The 22500-nt window shown below is 36.9% G+C and overlaps 1 protein-coding gene across 1 annotated transcript in view; it reads right to left on the bottom strand.

The window, feature by feature from the left end:
• Positions 1-22500, bottom strand: part of Miga (mitoguardin) — a 395312-nt gene that overhangs the window by 54894 nt on the left and 317918 nt on the right. The window lies entirely within an intron of this gene.

Here is a 22500-nt window from a genome sequence, read left to right as displayed (position 1 = left end):
GAAAAAATTGGAAAGTTTATCTAGAGAGTAAGGATAAGTAAACGTTCATTATTTCATGATGAAAGTAATGTTTCATCCCATACAAGTAGCCAGGAGAGTGGCTGGTTTGGGGTGAAAGTGGGTCCCAAACAAGATTTTAGTGTATCCTGTGGACGGTGGTTATTTTAATGGATGGGGATGAGATGGGAGTCACAGAAATGGTAGAGGGAAGTGGGAGATATATGGTTACGTGGAGGGGGCCATAAAGGAATTTGAAAGTCTTTGACAGATGTAAAATATGCTATATATATATTATAAATATCCTTCAATACCGAATTCACTTTACCTGGGAACAACTTACACCCAAAGGGAATTAAGTTACATAAGCCCTGGCCAGGATTCGAACCTATACCTTTTGGGTTAGATACAGGGGTAACTGGGGACTTATCCATTCCGCTACCGATGAGTTGAGTTGATTCCGACTCTGCTGTACATATTCCTGTCATAATAATGTCACTAATTCATACCAATATGACATAATTCTCTGTGAAAGTAACGTAGGATTCAGACAAAAATATTCCAGGCTCATCTTCCGAAGTAAAAAAATAACATTAACTCAAAAATCTTCCTTCCAGTCTGATAAAAGACACTTTTCATGATTCCAGGCGACAACTTGAAACACTTTAAAAAAAAAAAGAATTCCAGGAATTCCAGGCTCTTCCAAAACATGGCAATATGAAGATAATCTTGAAGATAATCAAGCTCGAACTTTAAGATACCATCAAGGAAGGGTCCGAACGTCCCAAAAAGAATATCAACAACCTGGAACCTGGAAAAATGAAGAAATGGGAGAAGGAGCCTTATCATGGAAGGTCTCAGAGGTGAAAATTCCCTGGCGCGTCCTGGAAAAAAGGTCTGGAAGATGCTGGAAAGCCGACTGAGACATTAAACTTTATAAGAATCCTAATATCGTTTAATTTGTGAGCTAATTCGAGGGCTAATGAGAGAAGACTCATTTCCAGCTTCCAGGGAGTCGTCGACGGAGCCTCTTTCCAGAATGTCGTCACACATCGCTAAGTGAATTAAGAGATGAGTTCGATTCTCGGGACGGGGGTGTGTGAGACGGGATGACGGGTGACTTGACAGGTAAGTTTTTTTGACAGAAATGTTTGACAGGTAAGTTTTGGACAAATTTTTGACAAGTAAGTTTTTGACAGGTAAGTTTTTGACAGGCAAATTTTTGACAGGTTAGTTTTTGACAGAAATTTTTGACAGGTAGTTTATGGCAGGCAAGTTTTCGATAGAGATTTTTGACGGAAATTTTTGACAGGAAATTTTTTGACAGGTAAGTTTTAGACAGGTAAAGAGAAAATGTTAATTTTCAAATGTCTGCTTGAATAGGATTGATAGAAAAATATGAGTTTGACATGAATAATGAATTTGATTTAGGACAAACTTTGAGAGTAGAGAGAGAGAGAGAAGAGAGAGAATTTTCAGAGAGAGAGAGAGAGAGAGAGAGAGAGAGAGAGAGAGAGAAATAAAAATTTTAAATTGAGAGAGAGAGAGAGAGAGAGAGAGAGAGAGAGAGACTTAGAGAGAGAGAGAGAGATAGGGAAATAAAAATTTTAAATTGAGAGAGAGAGAGAGAGAGAGAGAGAGAGAGAGAGAGAGAGAGAGAGAGAGAGAGAGAAAAAAAAAATTTTATTGAGAGAGAGAGAAATCCAAATTTTAAATTGAGAGAGAGAGAGAGAGAGAGAGAGAGAGAGAGAGAGAGAGAGAGAGAGAGAGAGAGAGAGAGTATTAAATCTACAGAAATAATACGAAATTTTAAAAATACCGCCTCCTATTAACCATTAACAATAATTACCACTACAGGGAAGCAACGCCAAATTTCTTTACAACAACAGCACAAACAACAAAAATCAACAATACAATCGCATCAATATCAACCCACAACAACAACAACAAAAAAAAAAAAAAATAACACAACCACTATGACCACAAAATCGTCAAAAATGCCCAACGGAAAAATATATTCATCCCATTAAATGTCAAAATTTCCAGCAACCTGTCATTTAATTTTTAAATGACCCACTGGAACTAAACCCCTACAGTCGTTAATGATCGAAATTGCAGCCTCAAGCGACGCCAGATACACGGCGGACTCAATCAATGAATGGGAGGCGCAGGTGCGAGAAGAACGGAGTAACGGAAATAGGCTTTTGTTGATTAATATATATATGAATAAATATACAGTACATATACATATATATGTATATATATACACATATGCATATACATAAATACTTGTATATAATACATTAGAAAACATAAATTTATTGATGAAATAAGATAAAAACTTGGAAAACTGATAACCATTTGTAACAAGAAATCAACAGTTCCATACATAAAAAATAATGACTAAATAATATCACAATATTAGTAAATCTCACTGACAAAAAAAAATAAGTTAAGTAAAAATTTATATATATATATATTATATTAATAAAAAATGAAAAACGTAAATATATAAAATATAAAAATCAATATACATCGTTTAATAATTCACGATCACAATTAGTACAAAAACTCGGCAAAATAATTCCCTGCAGAAATTTAAACAGAATTCCATTTATTCAGACGATGACAATTGGTACAAAACTCGCCAAAATAATGCCTTGCAGAAATTCAAACTGAATTCCATTTATTTATATGATCCCAATAGGTACAAAACTCGCCAAAATAATTCCCTGCAGAACAAATTAATTTGAATACTGTTTATTTATACGATCACAATTGGTACAAAACTCGCCAAAATAATTCCCTGCAGAAATTTAAACAGAATTCCATTTATTTATACGATCCCAATTGGTACAAAACTCGCCAAAATAATTCCTGCAGAAATTTAAACAATTCCATTTATTTACACGATCACAGTTGATACAAAAGTCGCCAAAATAATTCCCTGCAGAAATTTAAACAATTCCATTTATTTACACGATCACAGTTGATACAAAACTCGCCAAAATAATTCCCTACAGAAATTTAAACAGAATTCCATTCATTTATCGAAGGGTAATTTACAGGGGGGGAGCCGCTCCCTTAAATGTCATTTAACCTAATTGAAAATCAATTAGGGCAATTCTCTCATTACATAACAAATGAGACAAATAAGGTTAAGTGACTACAAAGTTAAACGGTTGCATGATGAGAATCTCTTATTGACGCTTCAGGAGAGAGAGAGAGAGAGAGAGAGAGAGAGAGAGAGAGAGAGAGAGAGAGAGAGAGAGAGAGAGAGAGAGAGAGATGAAATATTCGGTCTTTTTCTGATAACTACCTTAAAAACAAAAGTATTATTAGATGCTTAAAGGGGAGAGAGAGACAGAGAGAGAGAGAGAGAGAGAGAGAGAGAGAGAGAGAGAGAGAGAGAGAGAGAGAGAGAGAGAGAGATTCTAATAAATCCTTTCCTATAAAGTAGATACAGAATGAACACGGGTATTTGATATTTCAGTATAATAATAATAATAATAATAATAATAATAATAATAATAATAATATTATATTATTATTATTATTATTATTATTATTATTAGTATTATTAGATCACAGGGAAGATAAATTACCGTAATAAATAAAATAAAAAATAGAACGAGAGAAATATGCCTTAATGAAGAGATAACAAATGAATAATTAAGATAAATGGGCAGCACATAACATCCACGAGGTCTAATTATGGATGAAGTGGATGAGACGAGACAAGGATGACTAAATGGGTGAGAGAGAGAGAGAGAGAGAGAGAGAGAGAGAGAGAGAGAGAGAGAGAGAGAGAGAGAGAGAGACGTCTCAGAAGCTCTAAATATGATGGATGATGGAGAGGGAATGAGAGAGAGGAATAATTATAACTGGTCGTGTTTATACTAGAGTGGCCATTTTGGAATAGGTTTTCAAGATGCTGCTGGAGTGAATTCCTCTCTCTCTTTCTTTCTCTCTCTCTCTCTCTTCTTCTTTCTTCTTCATCATCACTGACAATAATCCAGAACTGAATTTTCCATCATTCTTCTTCTTCATTCCATAAAACTGATATTCTCTCTCCATTCACCATCATTCATTTCCCTTTCACCTTCCTCCCTCTGCACCCTCCATCTTCATCTCTTCACCAGGTGATTATTATTATCATCTCTGCCTCCTTCATTAATCACTCTGTCCTCTTATCCTTATCCCTGTATTATGATCCTCACATCCCCTCACTGTTCCAAATTCACGAACAAAATTTAATGGCACTTCTGTAAAAACGATTCATAACGTTGATAGTGAGAGATTACCCCTTTAGGCCTAATGAGGCTGCAATTACAGGCATCCTTATGTGTGAATGAAGGAGATTAATCTTTTAAGGTAATTACTCTTGAGATGTTTCAGGGACGTGGTTTTTTTTTATTCGCTTGTTCTCTTGATTTACTGTTTTTTTTTTTTAGTTGTTGGTTTAGTTTCTCTCTCTCTCTTAGTATTCATACAGAATTCTTTACTGAACACATCTCTTTTAGTATTGTTAAGAATTTTTACGTGAACACATACAAGTTTGATTGTACATATCATATGATCATATATATATATATATATATATATATATAGATATATATATATATATAAGAGAGAGAGAGAGAGAGAGAGAGAGAGAGAGAGAGAGAGAGAGAGAGAGAGAGAGAGAGAGAGAGAGAGAGAGAGATACTTGTCAGACCTGATTTGACACATTTAACCCAAAAAGGAAAAGGAAAACCTTAACAAAAGATCGCCTGCCTTAACACCCGCGGCAGGATGTTAAATCCTACCACGTGGATGACAGGAAAGAGAGAGAGAGAGAGAGAGAGAGAGAGAGAGAGAGAGAGAGAGAGAGAGAGAGAGAGAGAGAGAGAGAACTTTATAAGGTCCTTTCAACTGCCCTTTCCAAGAATAATCTCTTTCGAAGGATCTTCCCCAAACGGTTCTAGAGGTTTCCTTTGAGAGAGAGAGAGAGAGAGAGAGAGAGAGAGAGAGAGAGAGAGAGAGAGAGAATTATAGTAGCTACAACAGGAAGTAAATAGAACAATATTTCAGGCACATGACAAAAGAGGGAATGAAAAGAATAGGGAAATATGATAAAAATGGTCATAAGGAGACAAAAGAGGATCTATGTCATTCACCCAGGATGTAGAGACGATCCTAAAGTATCCTTCTCCCTCCCAGGACGCCTAAGACACTGTAACCAAAAAAAAAAAAAGCATAACAAAAGCATAACAAAAACGTAACAACAAGAACATTATTTTTTTGTGATTCGACAGTCCTACATCTCTCGACTGGCAAAAATAAGTCCCAGATCTAAAAGGATAGGTCTCTCTCTCTCTCTCTCTTTCTCATTTGAAAAGATTCTTTCAATTGCTATCTTAGCTTCTCAAATATAATGGCATTCTTTCGCTTTCTCTTTCAGATAGTTAGACTTCTCTCCTCTCTCTCTCTCTCTCTCTCTCTCTGTAATGGAGAGACTCTTTTTCATAAAAAAAATCTCTTTCTCTTCTCCCCTAAATAAAAAAAGCTATTTCAGCCTTCTCTCTCTCTCTCTCTCTCCTCCTGAATGGGAAACTCTTTTCTAGAAAATAAAATAATGTATTTCAACTCTCTCTCTCTCTCTCTCTCTCTCTCTCTCTCTCTCTCTCTCTCTCTCTCTCTCTTTCAGGAAAAGCCATCAAATATTATCACTCTCTGTGTCGAAGTCTTCTTTCCCCTGCCACATCTATCTACGCAAACTTCCTCTCTTTCCTTCGTAAAAAAAAAAAAACCGTTCTTTATCATCCTTACTTCCTTATCTTCCTTTCCCTTCTTCTCTTCTCATCTCTCTTCTCCCGTCTTCATTCTTCTGATTTCTCGGAATCTCAGACAGGAGCAAGAAATTATATATATATATTATATATATATATATATATATATATATATATATATATATATATATATATGTACAGTGTAACCTTTATATAAAAAATGGGTTATGGTTGATTCCTGAGTCTACCCAGGGTACAGAAACAATAAACAAATAACCTTTATATAAAAAAATGGGTTATGTCTGATTCTGAGTGTTCCCAGGGCACAGAATCAATAAATAAATGACCTTAATTTAAAAAAAATGGGTTATGGCTGATTCCTGAGTCTACCCAGGGCACAGAATCAATAAATAAATGACCTTAATATAAAAAAATGGGTTATGTCTGATTCCTGAGTCTACCCAGGGCACAGAAACAAAAATAAATAACCTTAATATAAAAAAAATGGCTTTTGTCTGATTCCTGAGTATACCCAGGGCACAGAAACAAAAACAAATAAATGGGTCATGTCTGATTCCTGAGTCTACCCAGGGCACAGAAACAGGCAATAAATAAATAACTCTTATATAATAAAAAATTGGCTTATGTCTGATCCCTCAGTCTACCCTAGGCCTACCCAGGGCACAGGAAATGGGGAGTAATGCCCTGGTCCTTATCGGCTCTCCGCCACAGGCCGCAATTTCCTCACACGTCAAAAAAGCTTCAATTTCGACAGATGCTCTAGACCCACAGTTGGGCCTTCTGACTATCTACGCCTTTCGGAGTGGTAGAGGGGAGGAGGAGGAGGAGGAGGAGGAGGAGGAGGAGGAGGAGGAGGAAGAGGGAAGTTTATATATATACTATTTTGTAGTGTTATATAACATTCAAATGGTAAGCGGAATGATTAAGTTTAAAGAGTTTATTTCCTAATTAACATAGCTGTCTATCTATCGGTCTATTTATCTATCTATCTATATTATATATATATGTTATATATATATTATATATATATATATATATATATATATATATATATATATATATATATATATATATATATATATATATATATATATATATATATATATATATGTAACTGCCAGTATTAGAACCCCTCTCTCTCTCTCTCTCTCTCTCTTAAGTTCACCTACGGGCATTTTGAGCATTTTAAAACCCAACAACAAAGTCACTAATCATTCTAGAATTACGAAAATAACTACACCCTGCGCAATCCTAAAACCCATCCCATAACAACCATTCCAGAACCGCGCAAGAGACTTTCACCCTGCGCAATCCTGCAACGCCTAAACAGCCATGTCGCCCTATTGTGCACTTCGTAAGAATAAGAAAAAAAAGAGAGGAAAAAAGTAAATGGGGAAGGAGGGAGAGAAGGGAGAAGATGAGGGGGAGTTCTGATGGGCCAATGATGTGGAAATTCGACGTCGTTTCACCCCCTCTCCCCATCCTGGCCCCCAACAAAAAAGAGAAAAAAAGGGGGTCTAGCCTATCGGTGTTGTCAATAGGGTCCCAAGGAGCTGTCTTGTTACCGCGCATGCGTTGTAGAGGCTTAGGCTTCGCTGACGTATTTTGTTGTTCTGCCTCGTTGTGTTATCTTGTTTATACGAGTGTTATTAAAAGCACAACAACAACAACAACAACAACAACAAAAGCTGGTAGATTAAGCAGTCAGTCACTGAGAGAGAGAGAGAGAGAGAGAGAGAGAGAGAGAGAGAGAGAGAGAGAATTTTAAAGCATGTTTTAAACAAAAATATTATGTAATATGTAGCGTCAAATCTTTACAATGATTAATGATTAAATAAATAATTAGTCTATGTGATTAAATAATAATAATAATAATAATAATAATAATAATAATAAAATTAAATTAAACACAAACAAAATAACACAAACATAACACACACACACACACACACCAACACACGACCGAACAAACAAACAAAGGTATTCGGTCTACCTTTCCCCCCTTCCCCCTCCCCATACCCCTTAAAATAAAATGTTCCTGAGGGACTCCTAATTCCGTCCGACTGGGGAGCCATAAAAATTGAACTAATCTCCCGCCAATCCTTCGGTTCTCTCTGGCACGCCTTGTAGGCGTCTTGGCCCCATTACGACCGGTCCAGCAGACTTCCAGAGGCCACTGGTACTCCTAAGGCATCTTGGCACCATTACAACTGGTCCAGCAGGTTTCCAGAGGCCGCTGGTAACTTCCAGCAGACTTCCAGAGGCCGCTGGTAACTTCCAGCAGGCTTCCAGAGGCCACAGGTAATTTGCAGCATACTTTCAGAGGCCACTGGTAACTTCCAGCAGGCTTCCAGAGGCCGCTGGTAACTTCTAGCAGGCTTCTAGAGGCCACTGGTAACTTCCAGCAGGCTTCCAGAGGCCACTGGTAACTTCCAGCAGACTTTCAGAGGCCGCTGGTAGCTTCCAGAGGCCACTGGTAACTTTCAGCAGGTTTCCAGAGGCCGCTGGTAACTTCCAGCAGACTTCCAGAGGCCACTGGTACTCCTACGGCATCTTGGCACCATTACAACCGGTCCAGCAGACTTCCAGAGGCCACTGGTAACTTCCAGCAGGCTTCCAGAGGCCACTGGTAACTTCCAGCAGACTTTCAGAGGCCGCTGGTAACTTCCAGCAGGCTTCCAGAGGCCGCTGGTAACTTCTAGCAGGCTTCCAGAGGCCGCTGGTAACTTCCAGCAGACTTCCAGGGGCCGCTGGCACTTCCAGAGAGCCAAGAATTCTTTCGGAAAGAATGCCAGTTGAGTATAAGGACCCGTTTCAAGATGGCTCTGGTTATGGCGCTAGATTGCTCGTGAAAATGGTTGTAAGTTTTTATATCTTTTCTTTTAAGATTGTTTAGATGTTTTTGTCTTTAATCTGGATTATATATATACAGTACACATACACACATATATATATACATATACATATGCGTGTGTGTGTCTCTCTACAGGCAAAGAGCCAAAATTGATTTCAATCTTCCTTCACAAACATCATCAAATCACACCAACATTAACATACCACCAACAGAACTGGCGTAGAAGACTCGGCAACAAAACGAATCGAACCATTGCACAATTGCAAAAGGGAATGCAAGGCTCGTTGCACCATCAAAGTGAACCGCCATTATAACTCTTTGGATTCCAATTACAAACGTGAAGTCACAAGTCCTCGACAGAAGGCAGGAATAGATAGGTTTCCGAGTAAGAGTTTGTGACGTCATAATCTATGACGTAGTTGTGACGTCATCATGAATTATGTATGAGTTTTGTTTAATACGTGATTATTTTTTTCTTTCTTTTTTTTATATTATTATTTTTGTTTGATTTTCAAAAGCTGTGCTTATTTCCAGTTGTAGCTACATGGAGAGACAGAGAGAGAGAGAGAGAGAGAGAGAGAGAGAGAGAGAGAGAGAGAGAGAGAGAGAGAGAGAACTGTGCTTTGTGATATAGAAGAATATATACATACGTAGAGCGTGCAGATGTATAATCGTGTATATATATATATACATAAATATGTGCTAAAAGTATATATATATATATATACATACATATATGTATGTATATACACATTATTATACATCTGCACGCCCACATAATTATGTACATAATCTTATCTATCATTAAACACAGCGATAAATTATTATTTTTATTATTATAATTATTATTGCTATTTCTATTATTATTAATCTTATTATAATTATTATTAGTATTATTATTATTATTATTATTATTATTATTTTTTATTAGAGCTGAGGACATAACAATTAAGAGCTGAACAAACTATTATTAACATTATATTATTATTATTATTATTATTATTATTATTATTATTATTATTATTATTATTATTATTATTATTAACACAAAAATCTCGAATCCTTGCCCAGTTGGGAGCCAGATGGCGCCAATGGCTTGAAGGCCTTAGTCGAAATAAAACTTTGGCTCTGCTATGGAAGTTAGAAGTTTGTAAATAGTTTTTATTTATTTTTTTTTGTACAGACTATGTTTGGTGTCGGTTGGAAGTTCAGGAGCTGTTGTTGTCTTAAGGGCTGTACTTCAGAGAGAGAGAGAGAGAGAGAGAGAGAGAGAGAGAGAGAGAGAGAGAGAGAGAGAGAGAGAGAGAGAGAGAGAGAAACATTATTCAGTACATGTACAACTTATATACGTAAAAACCTTGATTTACTAACGTATAAATATACAGAGTGCCTTAGGAATAAATCAGTGAAAGCTGTGGAGAGAGAGAGAGAGAGAGAGAGAGAGAGAGAGAGAGAGAGAGAGAGAGAGAGAGAGAGAGAGAGAGAGAGAGAGAGAGCCCACACCATTGGCCTCTGGAGAGATCTCGGTCTAAGTAAGAGCAAGCATAACCTGTTGGTGGTGGTCTCTACTTAGCCTGAATAATAGAAGGGCCACGGCTGGGTATGGGGACTCTTTTGGGTCTGCTTTGGGTTTCTTCTGGGTCTGTTTTGGGTCTGTTTTGGATTTCTTTTAAGCTTCTTTTGGGTTTATTTTGGCTCTCTTTTGGTTCCTTTTGGGTTTCTTCTGGGTCCCTTTTGGGTTTCTTATAGATCCCTTTAGGGTTTTATTTGGGTCTCTTTTAGGCTGCTTTCGTCCTATTTTTGCTTTTAAATCTGTTTTGGGTTCTTGGGACTCTTTTAGGGTCTGTCTTGGGTTTATTGCGGGTCTCTTTTGGTTCCTTTAGGGACTTTTTGGGTCGGTTTTGGGTCTCTCTTGGGTTTCTTATGGGTCCCTTTAGGGTCTCTTTTGGGTCTCTTTTCGCCCTCTTTGGGTCTCTTTTCGCCCTCTTTTGGGTCTCTTTCTAACGGGGCTCCGTCCAGGCTTTTTCGCGGCTGGGTTTCCTTTCATTCCTGCTTTCTCCTACTTTCTTTTCTTGTTAGAAAGTTGGCTCTCTTTTGGGATTTCATACTTTCTCTCTTTAACTTTTTATTAGAAAGTATTATATATATATATATATATATATATATATATATATATATATATATATATATATATATATATATATATATATATATATATATATATATATATATCTATATATATATCTCTCTCTTTATAAACAAATACAAACACATAAAACCGTATGTTATTTGAATCTCTCTCTCTCTCTCTCTCTCTCTCTCTCTCTCTCTCTCTCTCTCTCTCTCTCTCTCTCTCTCTCTCTCTCTCTCGTAACTTGATGGCGGATTTTTCCGCAACTTGGTTCATTTCAGATATTTAATTACCATAACTAAGTCGCTTTTCATTATAACGGCTTAAAACAACACGTTTATATGCCTTAAGCTCCTTACTACGCCGTAAATACTTTCTCCTTCTCTCTCTCTCTCTCTCTATAATGTTTTACTTGAAGATATGGTTAACAGAATATTGAAAATGGTTTGAGAAATAATATCAATTATAATTTATAATTATTTCGTTATTATTATTATTATTATTATTATTATTATTATTATTATTATTATTATTATTATTATTATTATTATTATTATTATTATTATTGTATTATTTATTATTATTATTATTATCATCTGACGTTATTTAAGAATATGCAAACACATACATATATGTATATATTTATGTATACAGCATATATATATATATATATATATATATATATATATATATATATATATATATATATATATATATATATATATTTACATATTCATATACATATATACACGTTATATACATATATAAAGACACATATATTCATATACATATACAAAGTATATATACATATATACGTATACATACACACACACACACACATACCTTAACCATCCACAAGAAACCCAAAACATCACAATAAGAAAATCAATTGGTTCCAGCTCTCGAAGCCAGTAACACTGGCGCCATCTACGAAAACATCACTGGAACTAATGAGCAGAATATCACAATAACAAATGCACATCGGCTCCGCTTGGGAGCTACAGTACGTCTCGGCTTCAATTTCCGGGGCTTGAGAGCATCTACCGGATGCTGCTCTCTCTCTCTCTCTCTCTCTCTCTCTCTCTCACTAGCAAAGCCTAGGTTGTAATGTATATAACTCTTTCGAGACAGCAAACTGAAGGTAGGAATATATATGTTCTACACTATAAATTCTTTGAGAGAGAGAGAGAGAGAGAGAGAGAGAGAGAGAGAGAGAGAGAGAGAGAGAGAGAGAGAGAGAGAGAGAACTTATGTTGTATATAGCAACATCTACGTGTGGAATATGCCAAGGCTCTTCTAAGCTTTGGAGAGAGAGAGAGAGAGAGAGAGAGAGAGAGAGAGAGAGAGAGAGAGAGAGAGAGAGGAAACTTATGCTGTAAATAGCAACATCTCGTTATGAATAAACACTCTTCCAAGAAAGCTTTGAGAGAGAGAGAGAGAGAGAGAGAGAGAGAGAGAGAGAGAGAGAGAGAGAGAGAGAGAACATATAACATCTTGAGTAATAATTCATGGTTCTTCTAGGGAAGCAAGTTTAAGAAAACAGTGAATGTATATTGTATGAAAATACATTAGACGCGTCTCTTGTAGAATACAGTAAATGAATTTGTATTAAAATACAGTAATATCAATTTATACGCAGCGTCTGGGAATCAAATCTGCGTATTTGGGCAAGAGCACGCAACACCTGTTTGTACACAAACAAGAACACAGAACACCTGTTTGTATCTAAACATGTGCAGATTTACGTGCTTTTTTAAGAACACAGAACACCTGTTTATATATAAACGTGTAAATTTGCGCGCTTTTTTAAGAACACAGGACACCTGTCTGTATATAAACGTGTAAATCTGATTACTTGTACAAGAACACAGAACATCTGTTTGAATAAAAACATGTGTAATTTTACGTGCTTTTTTAAGAACAAAGAACACGTTTGTATATAAACAAGTTTCAATTTCCTTACATGTATAAGAACACAGATTTTATTGGTACTAAAACAGAATTCACGTGCGGTACGCGTATAAAACAACATACAATTAGCTATACGGGACCGTAACATGTTCATCCATTAAAGGATGCAGAACACCTGTAATTAACTGCGAGAGAATCACAAATGTTCATGGAAGCAACATGTCTGTTCACTAAAGAACACAGAACACCTGTAATTAACTGGGAGAACACAGAACACCAATAGCCTCAATGCCTTCACCCTGCCTGTCACTCGGAATGGGAAATTCGTTCGAATTCAATATACAGATAATCTGAGCCCTTGTACGGTGGTGATCAATCACCCGGGTTATGATTAATTTAACGAGAGAGAGAGAGAGAGAGAGAGAGAGAGAGAGAGAGAAGAGAGAGAAGGGAAGGGGGACTCTTAGCTGTTGGATAATGGAAGGGGGAAATGGAATGAGAAGAATTATATGTAGTCTTCCTGTACCCTGTCTGAGAGAGAGAGAGAGAGAGAGAGAGGAGAGGGGAGGAGAGAGAGAGAGAGAGAGAGAGAATACTAAAAACAGTAAAATCTAAAATCAAATGGATACACAGAATAGAGGAGAGAGAGAGAGAGAGAGAGAGAGAGAGAGAGAGAGAGAATACCTAAAACAAAGTAAATTCTAAAATCTATTGATACATAGAGAGAGAGAGAGAGAGAGAGAGAGAGAGAGAGAGAGAGAGAGAGAGAGAGAAAGAGGAGAAAGAAGAGAGAGAAAATACCAGTATATCTAAAATCTATGAATAACAGAGAGAGAGAGAGAGAGAGAGAGAGAGAGAGAGAGAGAGAGAGAGAGAGAGAGAGAGAATACCGGAAAACAATAAATCTAAAATCTATGGATACAAAATAACACAGAGAGAGAGAGAGAGAGAGAATACCTAAAGACCATAAAATCTAACAGAATAGAGAGAGAGAGAGAGAGAGAGAGAGAGAGAGAGAGAGAGAGAGAGAGAGAGAGAGATGAGGGCGGAATGTAAACAAAACGGCAAACAGCAAATTTGTCCCCAACTAAGCAGCGAAGCGCCAACTAGCACCAACTTATTCCATTGCTCACATCCGCTACCGCTATTCGGTACCCAGTCACACCAAGACTACAGAGAGAGAGAGAGAGAGAGAGAGAGAGAGAGAGAGAGAGAGAGAGAGAGAGAGAGAGAGAGAGAGAGAGAGAGAGAGAGAGAGAGAGAAGCCTTAGCTCTAACATATTTCTCCAGTTCTTTGTCTGTGTGTATGTGCATATGCGCGCGCACACACACGCGTTCCAATACCAGTCTCCATTAGCATTCGTTGATGAACCAAATGGAAAGCAATGATTGACTCGGCAATGTATCTTTTGTCTCTGTGAACTGAAAGAAATATATATATATATATATATATATATATATATATATATATATATATATATATATATATATATATATATATATATATATATATATATAATTTATATGTACACCTGTCCTTTCACTTTTGCTTGCCATGTGCCATTATATTCATCTTTCTCTGGATGTTGCGAATGAGAAAATAAGAAATGATGAAGAAGAAGATGGTAAATAAATGAGAAAATCATAGATAATTCTGTCTTCTCCGTGTCTGCATTACAAAATGGCTGAAGTTTAAAACTTAAATGATTAAATGAGATATATATATATATATATATATATATATATATATATATATATATAGCATAATATATATAATATATATATGTATATATATATATATATATATATATATATATATATATATATATATATATATATATATATATATATATATATATATATATGTATCCCAACTGTACAATACAATAGATATTAAGAAAGTATGAACGTAATAATTCTCACAATTTCAACATGAAATTAGGCGATTTTCCACCTCAAGTATGTGGCTGAAAAATGTTTTTTTTTTAAATTCGTAAAATTGGTGGAATTACTGTTTGTTTATAAAAGTAGTTTCATTTACGGCGGCTCTCTCTCTCTCTCTCTCTCTCTCGTTAGTTTTGCCACAAACTGCTTCTTAAAATATTCATTTATTGTCTTCTGAATGTACTTTGTACTTTTCTTTTCTCTCTCTCTCTTGTCTCTCTTGAATCTCTTTCTACTTCTCTCTCTCTCTCTCATTCTACGTGATCATAAATATTAGGATTTTATTGTCTTTAAGTATTCTCTTCTCTCTCTCTCTCTCTCTCTCTCTCTCTCTCTCTCTCTCTCTCTCTCTCTCAAAAAACTTCTATGTTTTCCTTCATTTGTAATTATAAATATATTCAAAAATTTAAAAGAATAAATCTACTGTAATAAATTTAACACCTTTGTGAACATAATAAACCATTGCTAATGATTTCTTCATGCGAATATTAGGGCGTGAATGATGAGCAACTGTGGATGAGCCCACGCTCAGAAAACTTCCCAGTCACTAGCCTATCTCACAGAGAGCTCACCAGCAGTGCGTCGAAGACCCCTAAACACAATGCGCCACTCACCTCTGGCAAAAACTCTCCAGTATATATTCATGGGACCAGATAAGTAAATGGGTTATCAAAACTCGTAAACACCTACATATGAACTGTGGAAATGAAAGGCTTTTGACCCCGCCAAAAATAAGGTTAACACACTGCGCCACTCACCTTAGTCTGGCATGAACTCTCCATTACATATTCAGGAGATATGTAAATGGAGTTATCAAAACTGTAAATGTTCACATATGAACTATGAATATGAGAGGTTATAAAGGTTAACAAACTCACCTTAGTCTGGCATGAACTCTCCATTACATATTCAGAGGACCAGATATATAAATGGGTTATCAAAACTCGTAAACACCCACATATGAACTGTGGAAATGAGAGGGTTTTGACCCCGCCAAAAATAAGGTTAACACTGCGCCACTCACCTTAGTCTGGCAAGAACTCTCCTTTACATATTCAGTGGATCAGATATATAAATGGGTTATCAAAACTCGTAAACACCCACATATGAACTGTGGAAATGAAAGGGCTTTGACCCCGCCAAAAATAGAGTTTAAAAAAATATGAAACCATTGAATTTTTAAAAAGGAAATAGACAAAACATTACCAGAATATGAGCTTTGGATGAAAGAGAACATTTATTTATTTGTTTTTTGTTTTTATTTCTGGATGCACGGATGGATGGATTATGAGATAATGAAAATCGTATATAAATTAATTTTTTCTGTTTGTTTATCTTATAATAATAATAATAATAATAATAATAATAATAATAATAATAATAATAATAATAATAATAATACGTTTCTTATTATCCTTCATTAAATATATACTTTCTATTTTCCTTTATGAAATACGAATGAAAATGGAAAACATGAAATACCTAAAGAAAGACGCGAAAAAAAAAAACAATCAGAAAAAATTAATATACATAAACGTCCAATTACCTTCGGTTTTACACTCAATTATTTTATTTCCTTCTAACGGCTCTTTCAAGGCTTGCATTCTGTTAAAGAGTTTAAATACCTATTCGCAAAGGAGAAGATAAATATTGAGAGAAAATAAATACTGAGAAAATAATACGCGTGCCATTATCAATTTCTCTCAAAATTTACGACGAGGGATAAATAGCATTCCCCGAAGGTATAGAGAGAGAGAGAGAGAGAGAGAGAGAGAGAGAGAGAGAGAGAGAGAGAGAGAGAGAGAGAGAATTTATGTATCCAGGAATAACGCCAAAAAGCTCTCGAGATAATATGCAGCAACATAAATTCTGAAAATAAAAAAAAACAGGCCTGATCATAAACTAGGCATCCTATTTAGGCAAAGACATTTGATTACGCATGAAGAAGAACATTCCCCGGGGCCTGACGCAGTTGGGGTATCACACGTGGGTATATACACACACATATACATGCGTAAATATAAATAAGTCTATACATACACAGATCTACCAAATTTATGAGCACAAACCAAAAGAAAAACTGAAAAATTTAAAATGTTTTGGATAAGCGAGCGGAATTCAGCTAGGTTTGCTAGACCCCATATGAACGCAACCCTTTTGTTAGCTGTCAGGGAGGGATCAACGAGAGAGAGAGAGAGAGAGAGAGAGAGAGAGAGAGAGAGAGAGAGAGAGAGAGAGAGAAAGCGGTGATGTACAGGGTTTAAGAGGGGGATGTGTGCATATATAGTGTATGGGGATATACTCGGAATGATAGCAAGTGCACCTGTGCTTTTCCCAGAGAGAGAGAGAGAGAGAGAGAGAGAGAGAGAGAGAGAGAGAGAGAGAGAGAGAGAGAGAGAGAGGGTGTGAAAGAGTGTACTGAAATATTTGCATTTCTAGACATTTGATTCTGTTCTCATTTAGTTCTTTGAATATTTTTAATTTCATATTAAATTGGTCTCTTTATATTTTTTATCAGTACTCAATCGCTTCGGTATTTATAGATCAAATGGGGAGGAAGATTTCTTATTATTATATTGGGATTCTCTCTCTCTCTCTCTATAATCTTCAAAAACAGACAGAAAAAGTAAAATAACAGACAAACGAAGGATAAGCGGGAATAAAAATCGATAAGGCGAGAAATTCACACTCTGCGCAGCGGTCGCGCGATCTCGCAACTCCGCGCAATCCCGAAACGGCCCAAGTCAAGTGGACATTGAAAGGAGCTGCTCTCACTCTCTCTCTCTCTCTCTCTTGTCCCTCCATAATTATTATAAGCCTGCCTTAATGAGCCCAGCTTCTTTGGGTAACTTACCCTTACCCTTGGCACTGAGGTGGGGGTGGTGGGGTGGTTGGGGGTAGCTTGGGGAGGACAAGATATCAAGGAAATTGCCTTGATTGGTTGCTAATCACTTTCGGCCATTCTTCATTTAGATTTTTTCTGTGGTTTTCTGAAAAGTCGAGGTAGACTCTCTATCTCTCTCTTTCTCTCTCTCTCTCTCTCTCTCTCTTTCAATGTGTATAAAATAAAAAATACAAAGCTATACATATATTTATATGCTTTCTCTTCTCTCTTCTTTCTCAATGTATATAAATAAAATACAAAGGCATACACACTTTATATGCTTTCTTATATCTCTCTCTCTCTCTCTCTCTCTCTCTCTCTCTCTCTCTCGAGCAAACACACACATATGTTTGTATGTATGTAATTCCATTTACACACGTGTGTATATATATGCATGTACTGTATGTATGTATGTATTTATGTATGTATATATGCACACATATATATATTATATATACATATATATATTTACACATACATACGTACATACATATGAGACCAAAACCCCAAATATTACAGAAACAGGACTCGCAACCGCGCGAATCGTGACAAACGCACAAACACTCACACATACACACACACAAACATACACCCATGTTTATGTTTACCTCTGTTGCCAATCAGCACAGCAGTGCTGTTTGCACAAACACAAAGAAATTCCCTCTCTCTCAATGTGCATAAAATGTGTGCGTTGTTAGTTGACGTAGTATTATGGCTGACAGTTATTCATGCGCATATGATATGTATATATATATATATATATATATTGATATATATATATATATATATATATATATATATATATATATATATATATATATATATATATATATATATATATATATACTATATATATATATGTATCTTATGTATGTAGAGAGAGAGAGAGAGAGAGAGAGAGAGAGAGAGAGAGAGAGAGAGAGAGAGAGAGAGAGAGAGAGAGCAAACACGCACTGTATGTGTAGGTTTTTGTGTATTATTTCTGTAAATCAGGAGCACGAGAGAGAGAGAGAGAGAGAGAGAGAGAGAGAGAGAGAGAGAGAGAGAGAGAGAGAGAGAGAGATCATACGTATGTATGTTTATGCTTACGCTTCTTATGTTTTATCACATGCTTTTACATAACTTGATTTCTGCGTCTGTCCATCTGTCTGTTTGGGTCAAAACTTGTAACTCAATTTTCGACCTGTTTCCTTCGTGTGATGGACTTGAAAATCTGCATGGTCACTCAGTCACAGTGACAATACAACCTGACATGGTCAGTAGGTCAGCAGCGACCTCTAATGACCCTACAGCGACCTCTCCCAGTATATAAGGATTTGTGTGAAACTATTTGGATTTTTCAAACCTTCTTTGACTCGACAGGACAACTTTTTTTTTTAGTACATAAATCGGTTACAGTTTCTGTCAAAACTAAAATGTATAAAATAAAAAAATATAAAAAATAAATATTTAAAACACGCTTTCATTAAAATGAATTAAAAAGTGAAAAACAATTTTTTGGGGCAAGGATTTTCTTACAATTAATCATGTCTGTAAAAATAAAAGCTTGGGGGCCAAACATGACAATATTACAAGAAATAAAAAATATATATTTCTTCTCTTGTAGCATTTCCTTCCATGGTTGGCGCCCACGCTTTGATTTTTGTAGACAGGATTAACTGTAAGGAAATCCTTAATTGTAAGAAAATCCCTATTTGTAAGAAAATCCTTTATTGTAAGAAAATCCTGGTGTGTCTCAAAAACTTATTTTTTACTTTTTAGTTCATTTTACTAAAAGCGTGTTTTAAAAAAATCTTCTTTTAGATTTTTTATTTATATGTACCGAGAGAGAGAGAGAGAGAGAGAGAGAGAGAGAGAGAGAGAGAGAGAGAGAGAGAGAGAGAGAGAGAGAGAGAGAGGAGCATACCTCCCTTCTCATTCCTTTCCCGTCACAACTAACAATTGGTGTTGCAAAGTAGTAAAGATCTCTCCCTCTCCCTCCTCCTCCTCCTCCTCCTCCTCCTCCTCCTCCTCCTCCTCCTCCTCCTCCTCCTCCTCCTCCTCCTCCTCCTCCTCCTCTGCCTCACCTCAACCCTAGTCTCCATCCACCGATTTATCTTCCCTTTTATTCCACTTTTCCAGTGATTTACTTGAGAGAGAGAGAGAGAGAGAGAGAGAGAGAGAGAGAGAGAGAGAGAGAGAGAGAGAGAGAGAGAGAGAGAGAGAAGCCAGATTTGAAGCGGACAACATTCCTTTGTTGGGTGGCCACTGAGATGGAAAATTCTACTCTTATATATATATATATATATATATATATATATATATATATATATATATATATATATATATATATATAAATTACGTGTTACACACATCCAGCGAATATATGAACCTAATGAATTATCATAAATAATGAATTTATTATACAAAATCAATTATGTTTATTATAAAAATAAAACAAATTTACAATATAATAATAAATTTATAATAAAAAACAAATCATAAATTTAACATGAACAATTATAACGATGTTTATAATGATGGCGATTTATAATGATCGCGGTTTATAATGAAGGTGGTTTATAATGAAAGCGGTTTATAATGAAGGAGGATTATAATGGAGGCGGTTTATAATAGTGGTGCTTTATAATGAAGATGGTTTACAATGAAGGAGGTTTATAATGAAGGTGGTTTACAATGAAGGCGGTTTACAATGAGGGTGGTTTATAATGAAGGGGGTTAAAAGTAAGGACATAATTTTAAACACTAAGCTCGAAGCCAAACACCTTCCCTCGCCACGTGAAATATAGATAAGCCATTGTAAGGGGGAAACGGATTTATTTCGACAGGTATTGGCAATGAGGAGTTGTCTAGGAGGCGGATGGGGGTGGGGGAGAGGGGAATGAAGATGGTGGGAGGGGGGAGGAGAGAAAGATGGAAAAGGGGGAGGAAGGAGAAATAAGGGTTAAAACAAGGAGGAGGTTAACAGATGAAGGCGGGTGGAATAGATTAAAGGCTTATCATATTAGTTCAGGGGGAGAAGGTGGGGGGAGTAAAGGGAGAGGTGTGGGGGGCGTCGCCCCCTTAGACTTTAGGCTTCTTGAGTTTATAGGCGGCTTTGCCCAAGAAGGCTGGAAATAACTGCGTACACGGAAGAGCAGATCATCAAGAGAGAGAGAGAGAGAGAGAGAGAGAGAGAGAGAGAGAGAGAGAGAGAGAGGGTTATTGCAGCGTCCCACAGAAGGGGGAATCAAGTGGGAATCGTTCCCCTACAAAGTAGGAAGAGCAACTTCCTCCTGAGGGAGACGAACGCAGGCGCCCCTGGTAGATGGAATGTTATAGCAGTACATATCGAGAGTCGTAGACCCCTAAGTTCGTATGGCTTGCAAGGGGGGCGTAGCCCCCTTTTGGGATGCTAGTGGGGGCAGTGGTGCAACAATGAAGAGGGGGGGGGTCTAAACGCCCAAAGTTTGAGCTAGGGTAAAGGGCGTTGGCGTTCCAAAGTGAAGGGTTTAATTCTAGCTCGGTATGGTAAGGGGGAGCCGCGCCCCCTAAGACAATATACATACTCTTTATGGGTGAAAAATTCCACATCTGGTGCCTGAAGGCTTGGTTGCCATGTCCCTACAGGAACCTCGACGTGAGAGAGACGTGATTTGCACTGTTGAAGAGAGAGAGAGAGAGAGAGAGAGAGAGAGAGAGAGAGAGAGAGAGAGAGAGAGAGAGAGAGAGCTACACTACACAGTAGGTCTTACACACACACGCACACAGCACCGATACACCTTTGAAAAGAGAGAGAGAGAGAGAGAGAGAGAGAGAGAGAGAGAGAGAGAGAGAGAGAGAGAGAGAGAGTAGGGTAACGCTAGTACCAGGTCACGTGACATCACTCCTATAAGGATATCAATTTTAGGAGTTTGAATCAAAAGTCCTATTAACTTATCTACAGGTCAATTTGCAAATATATATCTCGTTGTCAAGATATTACTACGTAAATTACGTGAATAGCCTTTCTCTCTCTCTCTCTCTCTCGCAACTCATCCTTCCCTGCCCACCTCCCCATTCTCTTCTTCCACCTTTCTATTATCTTATTCCTCCTCCTCCCCTCTTCCTCCTCCTCCTCCTCCAACTTCCGCCCACTGCCCTCTTAACTAGGGGCAATGAATTGCCAGTGATTTTTGAATGGCTGATCACAGTTGAATTGGAAATCTATGCAACAGCAGAGTTGATCATTATTAGGCCACTTAACTCTTCTCTCTCTCTCTTTCTCTTCTTTTCTTTCTTTTCTCTCTCTCATTGGCCTTTATATAGCGATTGACTTTCTGGTTGGGTTGACTGGATGGAGGCATGTAATTAGATTGGACTGTCAGGTTCTCAGCTGAGAGAGAGAGAGAGAGAGAGAGAGAGAGAGAGAGAGAGAGAGAGAGAGAGAGAGAGAGAGAATTAACATTAGACATCAGGTTTTACAGCCACATCTTTGAGAGAGAGAGAGAGAGAGAGAGAGAGAGAGAGAGAGAGAGAGAGAGAGAGAGAGAGAGAGAGAGAGAGAGAGAGAGAGAGACTAACATTGAAATCAGGTTTTACAGATACATCTTGAAAATAAAAAGAGAGAGAGAGAGAGAGAGAGAGAGAGAGAGAGAGAGAGAGAGAGAGAGAGAGAGAGAGAGAGAGAGTAGGTCTTACAGGTAAACCTTAGAGAGAGAGAGAGAGAGAGAGAGAGAGAGAGAGAGAGAGAGAGAGAGAGAGAGAGAGAGAGAGAGCAGCAGTTCTGACAAATACATCTTTGATGCTTCATCCATTTTGAAAAGCTTGACTTCAAACACTCACAGTCAAATGAATCTCATTGAAGACTTTCGTGACCCCAGGAAAGCTATCTTTAATGCATTCATAATCCACGTTAACGAGGGTTCAATCAAGGCACGTCTTCGAGTGCTTTCACTGGAAGGATTAGAAAGCGAATTGTTATTTTTAATTACGCTGATACTTTTTTTTATTTTAGTATATTTAGCTT

This window comes from Macrobrachium rosenbergii, chromosome 30, assembly GCF_040412425.1.
Source record: "Macrobrachium rosenbergii isolate ZJJX-2024 chromosome 30, ASM4041242v1, whole genome shotgun sequence".
In the NCBI taxonomy this organism is placed as follows: Eukaryota; Metazoa; Arthropoda; class Malacostraca; order Decapoda; family Palaemonidae; genus Macrobrachium; species Macrobrachium rosenbergii.
Note: the sequence above shows the minus strand (reverse complement) of the source record. Positions and strands in the feature narration are given on the sequence as shown.